The sequence below is a fragment of the Pinus tabuliformis genome, chromosome 4_1, assembly GCF_031772625.1.
Source record: "Pinus tabuliformis cultivar Carrire ecotype Pingquan chromosome 4_1, CPIR1, whole genome shotgun sequence".
In the NCBI taxonomy this organism is placed as follows: Eukaryota; Viridiplantae; Streptophyta; class Pinopsida; order Pinales; family Pinaceae; genus Pinus; species Pinus tabuliformis.
Window position 1 is genome coordinate 696,845,916 of NC_142303.1, and position 12,251 is coordinate 696,858,166.

Genomic DNA, 12,251 nt, shown 5'->3' on the forward strand with positions numbered 1-12,251 from the left:
AAGTTGACCTCTGCAAAGAAACAACCTCCCTCTGATAGTTCGCACAATCTTGATTCACAACATTATCTCTCTGTCTCGTGTCGATGATATGGGAAGCATTATGGCCCACCTTTGATCAAGGTCACTTTCTGTCGACTTCAACTCATTATCCAGAAAGTTGATCTAGAGACTCCTTTTTGGTGCCTTGGAGCCTGCATGCCTCAATGGCAGGTTCTTCGTGTTCGACGTGAGGTTTTCATCATTGGCCTTCGATCGAATGATTCTACGGGCATTCGACTTCAGATCATTAATTCACGCGCCGTAGATTGTACCTATAGTACCTTGAGGACCATTGTCATTATTGGTGGTACCTCTTGCGTTTGTTAACAGTTTCCACTATTGACTGCTAATTAGACGATGTTCATGCATGCTCGACTTCAGCTCATATATTCACATGCTTGAACTTGTACTCTTGTTCGGGTCGAGATGGAGCACAAGACCCTGGATTGTGTCTGTTGTAATCCAGGCGTGATTCTTGATACTTGACTCATTCACTGGATGGCTGCGACCATACCTGAGTCAATTCATTGATCCTAACCAGATGGCTGCGTCCATACTATGGATCTAGATTATTTATGTACTCTCTTATGGATGGCTGCGACCATACCACGTACATCATGTAATTGAACTATCAGTCATGTCTCTTAACACAGATCCTCGGCGGCAGTAACTATATGTGTTCTTATGTGTTCTTATGTGTTCTTGTAAAGCATTTCACCCCTCTCCACCTCTCGGACTTCATGCTTTAGGGGGCATCTGTTACACAGTAATTTGTCACCATCCCTGTTACTCCTCTTGTCGTACCTTGGAGGACTCATCCCGGGAGTTTAAGAAGTGACAAAGTCTAAAAACACTTGCATTATGTTCCCCTGAGTATGTACTTCATGTTCCCTGAAAAGTGCTCTTTTTCCATTGGCGCAGGTCCACAGTATCTTACCAGCACCAATCATGGAGATCCTCAAAAGAGGGCGCGACCATTGGCGCTCTGTCTTAGAGCAGCAGTCGCGCCAACCAAGTTTGTTCATTCTTTTTGCCTTAAAGCACATCCGACAGTTGTTTCCTTCATTACATGGAGCTTTTTGAGGATAAAAAATCAGTCTTATGTCGAGTTATATCCTATCTCCATCTTTAATGGCTTTTGGGGATAATGTTAATCCAAAATAGGTGTCCCGGTTCATCGTATCCTCCTCCCTTCTTCATCTATATAAGCTTGTCTTTATACATTTGACAAGCTAGTCGTTAGTCATGGAGTGCTAGATGTTGAGTTCTTGAGTTCTTGGAGGAATGCTAGTGAATGCTAGAGAGGTTATGCTGCCGGAGAGGAGATGCATTGCAAGACACATATAGTTACTCGTCCAGCCAGGAGAGGTTCAACGTCAGAACCATGGTTGTAACTTTTCCTGTTTATTATTAATTAATGAGCGATTGCTATTATATTTCCAATCTCATTGTCTATTATGGTGATGTGTTGATTTATTTCCTTTCTGACTGAAATATAGTTGTGCCTTGGTAGATTTTATGTTGGTATCTGTCTCTTCCTTTGCATGTGCAGGTGTTCGTTTATGATCTGCTGGAGCAAGGGACCGGGAATATCAACTCTGCTTCAATCATAGCATTGGATTCCAAGTTGGTATTCTTAATTCACCTTTGATGCATAACTAGGAACTAGCGTAGCAGCGTGGTTTGATTGTGGCTAGTTCTGTTTTAGGCTAGTGGGATCGCCTCTGTCCGCAGAGGGGATTTACCTACCCAACAAAGGGTTTTGTAACTTTTATTTAAGTGTTTATTCAAAGAATTTGCTAAATTGTTATAAACCCTAAACACTTAACCCTACACCCCAAACCATAAATCCTAAACCCTAAACCCTAAACCCTAAGAATTTTATAATATTTTAAAAAGTGTTTTGTAACTTTTATTTAAGTGTTTATTAATAAAATTATGGGTGATGATAAACCGTGTAAAATTATTTGAATGGGTAAAGGTACTTATAAAAAAATAGAATGCAACTAGTGGTTGCTATAGGAGGTAGCACATGTTTTAGATCTAAAAAAACTCTAATTTAAATAGGGAAGTTGGGAGGTGGAGGATGTATAACTAAATTTCTAAACAAAACCTACAAGGTCACTAAAGGAGCCTCAATAATATTAAAAGGAGAAAAGGCTAGTACATTGTATTTATTCAATGTTATTTCTAATTTTTCTAATGTTTTAGCATATGTAGAAGCATATATGACATTGTGGCATATTAGGCTTGGGCACATGAGTGAGAAGGGAATGAAAATTCTTCACTCAAAAAAATTGTTTCCGGGTTTGAAGTATGTTGATTTGGATTTTTGTGAGAATTGTGTTTATGGAAAATAGAAGAGAGTCAAATTTCTCAGATTTGAGAAAGAAAAGAAGAGTGAAAACTTAGATATTGTGCATATATATGTATGGGGACCTGGTCAGGTATCATCTCTCATGGCTCTCACTATTACGTTACTTTTATTGATGATGTAAATAGAAAAACATGGGTTTATTGTATTAGAAATAAAGATGATTGTTACACAGTAATTTGTCACCATTGGTCACCGTCCCTATCGCCCCGTTCTGGTACATTGGAGGACGAATTCCGGGACCTGTGAACAGTGACATAACCCAAAAACACATGCATTATGTTCCCCTGAGTGTGTACTTCATGTTCCCTGAAGACACCTTCTGCAAATTATCCCTGAAAAGTACTCTTTTTCCATTGGCGCAGGTCCACAAGTATCTTACCCGCGCCAATCACTGAGATCCTCAAAAGAGGGCATGACCATTGGTGCTTTGTCACAGAACAACACCTGCGCCATCCCAGTTTGGTAATGATTTTTGCTAAACGCACGCCCGTCTGTTTTTTCCCTTCAGATCATGAAGTCTTTTGAGGGAAAAATCCATCTGATAGAGGTCGAGAGTCATCATCTATCCTTGATATCTATCCACAGTGGCTTTTCAGAGATAATGCCAATCCACAATGGGTGTCCTGGTTCATCGAATCTTTCTCCCTTCTCCATCTATAAGTATCTGTCCTCATGCATTAGACATGAAGTTTTTAATTCTTGGAGGAATGCTAGTTGTGATTATGCTTGTCGTGAGTGATAGTGAAGCATAGAGAGGTTATGCTGCCGGAGAGGAGGTACATTGCAAGACACATATAGTTGCTCGCCCAGCTAGAGGAGAGGTTCAACATCAGAACCTTGGTTGTAACTTTTCCTGTCTATTATTCATTAATGAACGACTGCTATTATAGTTCCAATCTCATTGTCTATTATAGTGATGTTTGATTTATTTCCTTTCTGACTGAAATATAGTTGTGCCTTGGTGGATTTTATGATTGTATTTGTTTCTTTCGTTGCATGTGCAGGTGTCCGTTTGCAAGGATCGCAAGGATTGTGACCTGCCGGAGCGAGGGAGATGGAATACCAACTCTGCTTCGACTATAGCGTTGGATTCCAGGTTGGTCTTCTTAATTCACCTTTAATGTACAACTAGGAACTTGCGTGGCAGCGTGAATCGATTGTGGCTAGTTCTGTTTTAGGCTAGTGGGATCGCCTCTGTCTGCACAGGGGATTTACCTGTCCAACAATTTGGCGACTCCGCTGGGGAAAAGCTATTAGGAATTTGTATTGCATGTTAATTTTCTCTTGCTTGCTTGAGTGAATGAGCTTTCTGGGTCAGTTTTGAGATTGTTATTTGCTGTTTGATCCATCTGAGCACTGTCGACCCGACCTGGGGTCGTGTTATTTATTTTTTTAGCGGGCAAGCTTAGTTGGCGCGGTTTTTATTCTGACAGTCGCGTCAGTTGGCACATGTTGCCCAACAGCAACTCGCGCCAATCTTTTGGTAGCGCAAGTTACAGGCTGACAGTCGCGCAAGCCCTGTGAATTTTGCCTGTGTGTCGGTTGGAAGCTCCTTCGACCCAGATTTTTATCTTTTTATATCTCTTGCAGCCTCTGGAAGTGTGTTGAACCTTTGTTTGACTGGTTTTGGCCTTTATACTTCAGTAGTTTGCTAATTTCTATTGATTTTCGTCTCAGCCCTAGAACATCTAGTGGCTTCGCATGTCTAGCCTTCTGTGGGAAGTTTCGATCTTTTGATTTTCCAGTCAACTTGTTGGTTGTGTTCTGCACCTATCTAGTGATTGTTAAAGCTTGGTCTTCTATGCTTTGGGTGATTCACTTCTAGCTTCTCTAGATTTTGCTCGACTTCATTTGAACTTAGATTACATGGTTCATTGAAAGTCTTTGTGTTTCTCCTTGCTTGCATAGTTCATCTTGGTGTTTCAGAATTGGTTTCTTTATACTTGTGAATATCTCTTAAGATTTGTTTAAATGCATCATGCCATCTTAAAGGAAAGAAAAACAAAAGATCTTTTGCATCATATTAGTTAGCGTTTATTGTTATTTGTTGCTATTAAAAAGAAAAAGAAAAAATTTTCATTTCTTGTTATTAGCTGCATCAGGATCTTTGCTGTTTGCTGACTGATCATTTTGTTTGTGTAAAGATCTCAACCCTCCTTTAGATAGAATTCATTGAATGAAATGGTATAATTTTGGCATGTAGTTTGCATCTAAGAAGCTTTTGAGATATCACATACGGTAGGACCAAAAAACTGAAACATAATTGAAGATAAACTTTAAAATAAACTCAATGAACATAACAACGCATTGGAACCTAACGCAAACATTCTAGAGGTCTAGGTTAGAGACGTGTTCCGGCGTCTTTAAACCTGGTAGCTTACCGTTGAGTGGTTGGGTGATTCCTCCACGGTGAAACGATACGTGCCAATACGGACTGAGCTCCCACATACCGTCGCGTATATATTGGGGGACCCCTATAGGACTAAAACCTTTTATCCATAGGAAGCCGAGTCTGCCGCCTTACAAGCCATAATACACTGAACACAGCATTCGGGAAGATTGACTGCAGTACGGGAAGTCCTTGGTTTTCATCTGATTGCCGAGGTGTATAAGCAGTTTTTACGGATTGTTTGGTAAACCTCTTGCCTAGTTTTCCAGAGCAGTCACTTTTGATCCTTTTCGGACTCCCTAAAAGAAAAGGTGCATGTGAGCGTCTTGTCACTTTGTGCTCATTAAATATTTGAAGGAGACTAGAGTCATCTTTTGTCCTTTTCTCGACTCTTAAAACATGAAAAGGTCAAGTCATGTCTTTGCGTCTTAAAATTTATCTGGCCACGATAACATCTACCCGATTAAATTTTTGTGTGCGGTAGTTTGAGTAGGGGTTGTCTCGGTAGATTCCTTAGGTTTGCGAAGTTCCATCCTAGCGGAATTACCAATTTCGTCTTCTGCCGAGATACCGGTTGTGAGTCTTCCTGTGGTTCCAAGTATACAACCACTTAGTTCTCGTGCCCCAGGCGACGAGACTTAACAATTTCATTGGAACCCTACGTGGGAACCTTCTGAGGGCAGTGTACCTTTTTGGGACTATACTTTTCCTCGTGTGTCAGTCCCGCCTTTTTCCTTTGGCATGGATGATTTGTCCCCTACAACGACCGATGAGTCCATTGCGACGAGCGGTGAAATTCCCACCTCAGCGGACCCTATACATGTTAGTAGTACACCTACTACTACAGATTTCCCACCAGGCTATAAAGCTTTAAGAGATACTATGCCCTCTGGAACTCCTTTTACGGGTTCCATTTGGTCACCACACACTCTTCCTACTACGGAGCCTGTTACTCCGCAAAGTCGCAGTCCAGCTGTTACCTCATTCACAACCGCTCCAATGGTCTGTGCAGCCTCTTCGACTCCTATTTTTAGTCGTCCTTCGGTTTCCTTGTTTGGAGTTTTTGATCCCATGACAAATGTCCCCATACATGGGCCATACGATCCATTTTTGTCATCCCAACCGGTTGTTGGGGTATCAGTTCCATTGTCAATTGATTGGACCTCCAGCTCTTTCCATGGTGGTCAAGTTTCATCTGCGCAGTCGCCAAGACAACCCCTTCAAGACCAACAAGGGCAATCCTTTCGTGGAAACCCTTTCACTACTGGTGCTCCCCTTTCCTCTTCTTTTGTGCAACCTTCTGGCAACTCAGGTCAGTCGTCTGTTCAACCAGCCCAACCTGGTCTCCAGCAAGGTTATCCCACTGGAAAAATTGGTCAACAAACTATTAACCTAAACCAACCCAATGTCTAGTATGCTTCAATATCTGGACCAGTTATTCAACCACATGGTCAGCCTACTGTCCAGTATAATCAACTTTCTAGGCAATCCGGTCAGCCTCAAATCCAGTTAGGCCAACCAACTGCCCAACCCATTCAGCCATCTGGTTCCTTAGGACAACCTTCAGCTACGCAACAACAGCTCCAATCCCAGCAGTTAGGACAAGGGGGTCAACCACAATATCAACAAGGTTATCCTTCCGGCCAGATAGCCCAACCTACAGGACATCCTGGACCCCAACAACTGTTGGGGTTTCAACCGCAAGCCGGGTTTCAAACCCAGCCACCGTATCAACCTCCGACTACTCCTCCGCCTCCATTTGGAGTCCAGCCGCCTTATCAACCTCTGCCCACTCCTCCGCCTCACGTTGGAGCCTAGCTACCATATGGTTATCAGCAACCTCAAGGGCAACCTATGTTTGCCCCGTATCAAAATTACCAACAACCGCAGACGAATCCTTATTATTCGCAACCATATGGTGCTTTTGTGGGACCATTTGGTAATCCATGGAGTGCCGGGGGGGAAAAACTTAAATCCTTACGGACAAAACCCTATGAGGCCAAATCCGTCTGGACCCAGCCCTTGGGGGCATCCGCCAGTTGGGTGGAACCCTGGCGCTCCATCCCAACAGCAGCCTCAGATGTCCTTTAATCCTCAATTGCCTTTCTTAGCGACTTTAGAATTACCGGATGTCTATAAATTAACTAATGATCTTATCCTACATAATCCATATTGTCCTCCGGTTCCAACAAAGATTCCCGGTGACTATCCCAAATTCGATGGTAAGCCTAATGAGGACCCACAAGCTCATGTCATGACTTATCACCTATGGTGCTCATCCAATTCATGGCTTGATGATTCCATTCGGCTGCGTCTTTTTCAAAGGACTCTCACCCACTCTGCCGCTAAGTGGTATATCGAACTCAATCGCGGATCCTTTTAGGATTTTAACTCCTTGGCTATGGCATTTCTTACTCATTTTCAGTTGCCCGTTCGATGTGAAACGGGTACACACCTCCTCACATCCTTGAGAAAAACGACGGCTACGCATATCTCTGATCATATCCATGAATGGAGACGGCGTAGACTTATGATCAAATTTTGGATTCCCGACCAGCTGCTTACTGATTGGTTTACGACTTCGTTCGTGCCTCCAATAGCTCGGGATATCGCCATGGGAGCGTGTGTCACTGAAGAGCAAGCTATCGCGCGAGCTCAGTACCTTGACTTGGTTTACTCTCAGTCAGGTACATTGTATGATTATTTACCTAATGCCCCTAGACCAGGAACATCCAAAGCCCCGCCAACACCAACTATCGACGATATTATTGGTACTGTTAGTTCATCCTCAAAGAAAAATTCTGCGAAACCTAGGAAACAAAAACCGTCTATTTCGAATGAACCCACCTCCCAGGTAATACCTACTTCAAATGTTACTTCCGAGGTCAATGCCGTCCAATCCACCACGGCAAACAAAGCCTCGAAAGAAAAGAAGAAAGGGAAACCAAAGAATAAGCTAGATCAACCCAAGCAGGAAGCCCCTAACCCTCCGCCCGAGGAGGGCGCCAAACGCAAACCCAAGTATCTGTGTCTTATCTATGATGAGGATCACTATACAAAGGACTACCCTAGGCGGTCCGAAGTTAGTCGTTTGTTGAAAGGCGCTCCCAGGACTCCTGCGGTGCTTAAAGAACCCTTTCCCTCACAGCAAACTCAAAAAACTCAAATGGTGGCTGACCCCTCTCAGCCTCCCTCTTCCTTTGGTTCTCAAGTATTTATGGCTGGAACGATACCCATCAATATCAGTACTCGAACAAAAGATTATCCGCCATCTACCGGGAAGGAGCCTGAGATACCCTCTAGTGCTCCTCCGTTCAGTTCGGGTCCCCTCCATATTGAGAGACCTACAACTGAGACGCCTCTTCGACCCCCTCCAAAAGGAGTACTCCGGAAATCTTCTTACAACCCTAATGCTCGTGCCGCTTAGCACTACAATATCATTGAGGACTTAGCACAGACTCCGTCTGCTATGTCCGCTTTAGAAGTTCTCTAGAGCTGCCCTTCTCAGAGGAAGTCCTTGCTATCTGCTATTGGTAGCATAGACCCGACAAATTCGGATCTGATTACTTTTGACTTGGAACGCCATACGCAGAAACTGCCTCCTCAAATTGCTTTCCTTATACAGGTTATCATTGATTCCAAAACAATTCACCGTACGGTCATCGATGAAGGTGCTTCAACTTGCATCATGTCTGTCGCCTGTTGGAAAGCTATTGGGTCTCCTACCCTGAGTCAGTCTCCCACAACCTTGGAAGCCTTTGATGGAAGAGCCTCTCATCCTTATGGTATACTCCAACGTTTGCCCATTACTTTAGAAGGGAAGACGGTCGAGATGGAGGTTGAAGTCGTTGATGCCACTCTTACCTACAACCTCCTTCTCGGGCGTAGTTGGATCTACGCGATGAAAGTTGTTGCCTCATCACTGTTTCGTATCATCTGTTTCCCTCATCAAGGGAAGATTGTTACCGTGGACCAACTATCTTTTTTCGCTTCTTCTTCTGAAGGTAACATCCCTTTTGTGGAGCATACTCCGAAATTATCCGAGAGTTTGGGGGCCGGACTTTTTAAAGATCCTGCCCTTATGGGTGTTTTTCCGCTCCCACCTCCTAACGTCGCCTCTGTTAATATGATCACTACTTGTTCTGATCCGTGGATCATCCCTCCCATTGACCAAGTAAATTCTTGGGGCGACAAAATACCGTTGAGTCCTGCCGAACTCAACTACGTTGAGATTATTGCTGCAACGGCTCCCTTTTCCGATTTCTCTTTTGTCCAGCCTTCTCTTGTCTTGCCTTCTCTTCCCGAACCTGGTTGTGCTCAGCCTGTCCCAGACCAGTCCCTGGTCGGAAAGAGTGTTGATTTACGTTCATCGTCTATGCACCACTTTTTTTCGCGAATGTTTCTCATCAAGGATGAACCATCTGAATCCAAACCAGACGAAAGTCGAAAGGTCCAGATGACAAGTGACCTGGTCTTTCAAGAGGTCCATATGACAAGTGACCCGGTTTTGCCTTCAGAATCTAAATCCAAACCAGACGAAAGTCCAAAGGTCCAGATGACAAGTGACCCAGTATTTCAAGAGGTCCAGATGACAAGTGACTCAGTTTTGCCTTCAGAAGTTCCATCCTCAGATGATATTATCAGTGTAAAGAATGAAGACCACACCATCCAAACTCTATTCATAAACACAGACTCTTATGATCAAGTGAGCATCCCTCTCATTCCTTCGCAGCAGGAAGGAAGTTCATCAGAGTCATATCCGGCCGTTTATCCGGTCCCACCTCCAAGAAACCTAGTTGTTTCCTTCAATTGGGATCAACTAGGAAATCCCCGGTTACCAGCTTCCATACCATTTCGAATTATAGTTCAAGTCTACCGAATGGTTATGGCCGGTACCATTATTGATGAGGGATCTCCTGTGAGCATCCTTTCTTCAACATCTTGGGAAGCACTTGGTTCGCCACTGCTTCTGCCTGAGATGAGAAACCTTATAGGTTTTCATCGAGAAACCATTCGACCTTTAGGAATTCTTCCCAATGTACCTATCACATTAGAAGGGAAGACCGTTCAAATGGGCATCATGGTAGTCCAAGGTCCGTTAGATTACAATTTACTCCTTGGGTGAGACTATATTTATCGCATCCGCGCAATTGTGTCCTCACTCTTTAGAGTGATGTGCTTTCCGCACGAAGGAAGGACGATCAGGGTCGTAGACCAACTTTCGTTCCCCGGTTCACACTTCACATATAGTCATCTACCATTACTAAATGGTCCTATTTCCATAGGAAATGCCTCAACATCCAGTCCGTCCTCCTGATGAAGGCAGCTGACCCGAGCGCGTGACTGAAACCCGGGGGGCATGCATCCTCCTTTTCAAAATCGAGTCTTTCCAAGTGAACCTTCAATTCATCCACTCCGTGAATGCCATGAAGCTTGGGGGGCATGTACCTCGATTTGCATTATCATGCTGGAGGCATGCAAATTTTAGCAAGCATAGTTTTTTCGTTTCAAGCTTGTGTAAACATGAAACCGAATCCAAGCAAAGTTATCCATGGTTCAAGCTTGTGTAAAAATGAACCCATACCTGATTTACATCCCGTGATTGCCTTTTATCTGCTAAATTCTACTAGATGAGCCTTGGTTGTTTCATTCCATCGCCACCATCTCTTTGGCCGACCATATGCTTTCACTTGGTTGTTTATCCTTTCCTGAGGAACCGCAGCGATGAGTGATTTTATTAGCCAGCTTCTTGACCATTTCATGTTTTGAGCAGTTCCACCATTGCCGGAACCAGTTGCTACCCTTTATACCACTCGTTCCTCTAGGATGAGTCTCCTTTAAGCTCTTTTCAGACTCGTAAAATAGGAAAAGATTGCTGAGTTACTCCTCTTCAATCGTTAAACGTTAATAAGGGGCGGTCGTTTTAAGTTCTTTTTTATCGACCGTTAAAATATAAAAAGAGTACCGGTTTTTGTCGTTTCAAACTCGTTAATGGTCATGAAACGACGTGATTTCAACCGCTTTTTTAATTTTTCAGGTCGGAATCACTATTTATGAAAAGTACTCCTCGATCGTAATGGTCAGGCAGTTCTTTCGGGCATTATTTTATACTTTTTCGGGCCCGAGAGACACAACTTTATGAAAAAGGACACCCCTGGAGTTTCCTTTTCTGCTGTCTTTTCAAACTCTCTGAACATGAAAAGACTCCGAGTTCTTCCTTTGTCAGACTCGTTAAAACCTGATGACATCGGATTTTGTCGAAATGACGTACCACAAGCATATGCTATCCCCATCAAGCTTGTTAAAAATAATTGGGGTACTCGCCAGAAATGGCGGGGGAAAAAAAAGGAACCATAGTTACCGTCGTGTCGGCAGTATGTCGCTCTTGAACATGGCACTTCTCTGCTTTCGTGTCCAGGGTGGGGATATCTCATCTCATATTTTTCACTTGCTTCCATGGACTTGGGTACCCTATTTGACCTCTCATCTACTCATTGCCTCGTCATCATGACCTTTGATCCATCGATGTCAAATACTGCCAATTCCACTATCGTGCCGCCGATATGTTCAAGAGAAGTTGACCTCTGAAAAGAAACAACCTCCATCTGATAGTTCACATGATCTTGATTCACAACATTATCTCTTTGTCTCGTGTCGATGATGTGGGAAACATTATGGCCCACCTTTGATCAAGGTCACTTCCTGTCGACTTCAGCTCATTATCCAGGAAGCTGATCTAGAGACTCCCTTCCGGTGCCTTGGAGCCTGCATGCCTCAATGGCAGGTTCTTCTTGTTCGACGTGAGGTTTTCATCTTGGCCTCCGATCGAATGATTCTACGGGTGTTCGATGCCAGCTCATTAATTCGCACGTTGTAGATTGTACCTATAGTACCTTGAGGGCCATTGTCATTATTGGTGGTACCTCTCGCGTCTGTTAACAGTTTCCACTATTGACTGGTAATCAGACGATGTTCATGCATGCTCGACTTTAGCTCATATATTTGCATGCTTGAACTTGTACTCTTGTTTGGGTCGAGATGGAGCGCAATACCCTGGATTGTGTCTGCTGTAATCCAGGCATGATTCTTGATACATGACTCATTCACTGGATGGCTGCAACCATACCTGAGTCAATTCATTGATCCTAACCAGGTGGCTGCGTCCATACTATGGATCTAGATTATTTATGTACTCTCTTATGGATGGCTGCGACCATACCACGTACATCATGTAATTGAACTATCAGTCGTGTCCTTCAATGAAGATCCTCGGCGGCAGCTATATGTGTTCTTGTGTGTTCCTATAAAGCATTTCACCCCTCTCTTTCCCTCTCGGACTTCATGCTTTAGGGGGCATCTATTACACAGTAATTTGTCACCATTGGTCACCGTCCCTATCGCCCCGTTCCCGTACATTGGAGGACGAATTCCGGGACCTGTGAACAG

The 12,251-nt window shown here is 43.6% G+C and overlaps 1 pseudogene; it reads right to left on the reverse strand.

Annotated features, from left to right (window-relative positions):
- The window catches only part of LOC149178051 (organic cation/carnitine transporter 4-like), a 52,773-nt pseudogene extending 46,880 nt beyond the window's left edge, over nt 1-5,893 (reverse strand).
- Nucleotides 5,894-12,251: the final 6,358 nt, after the last annotated feature.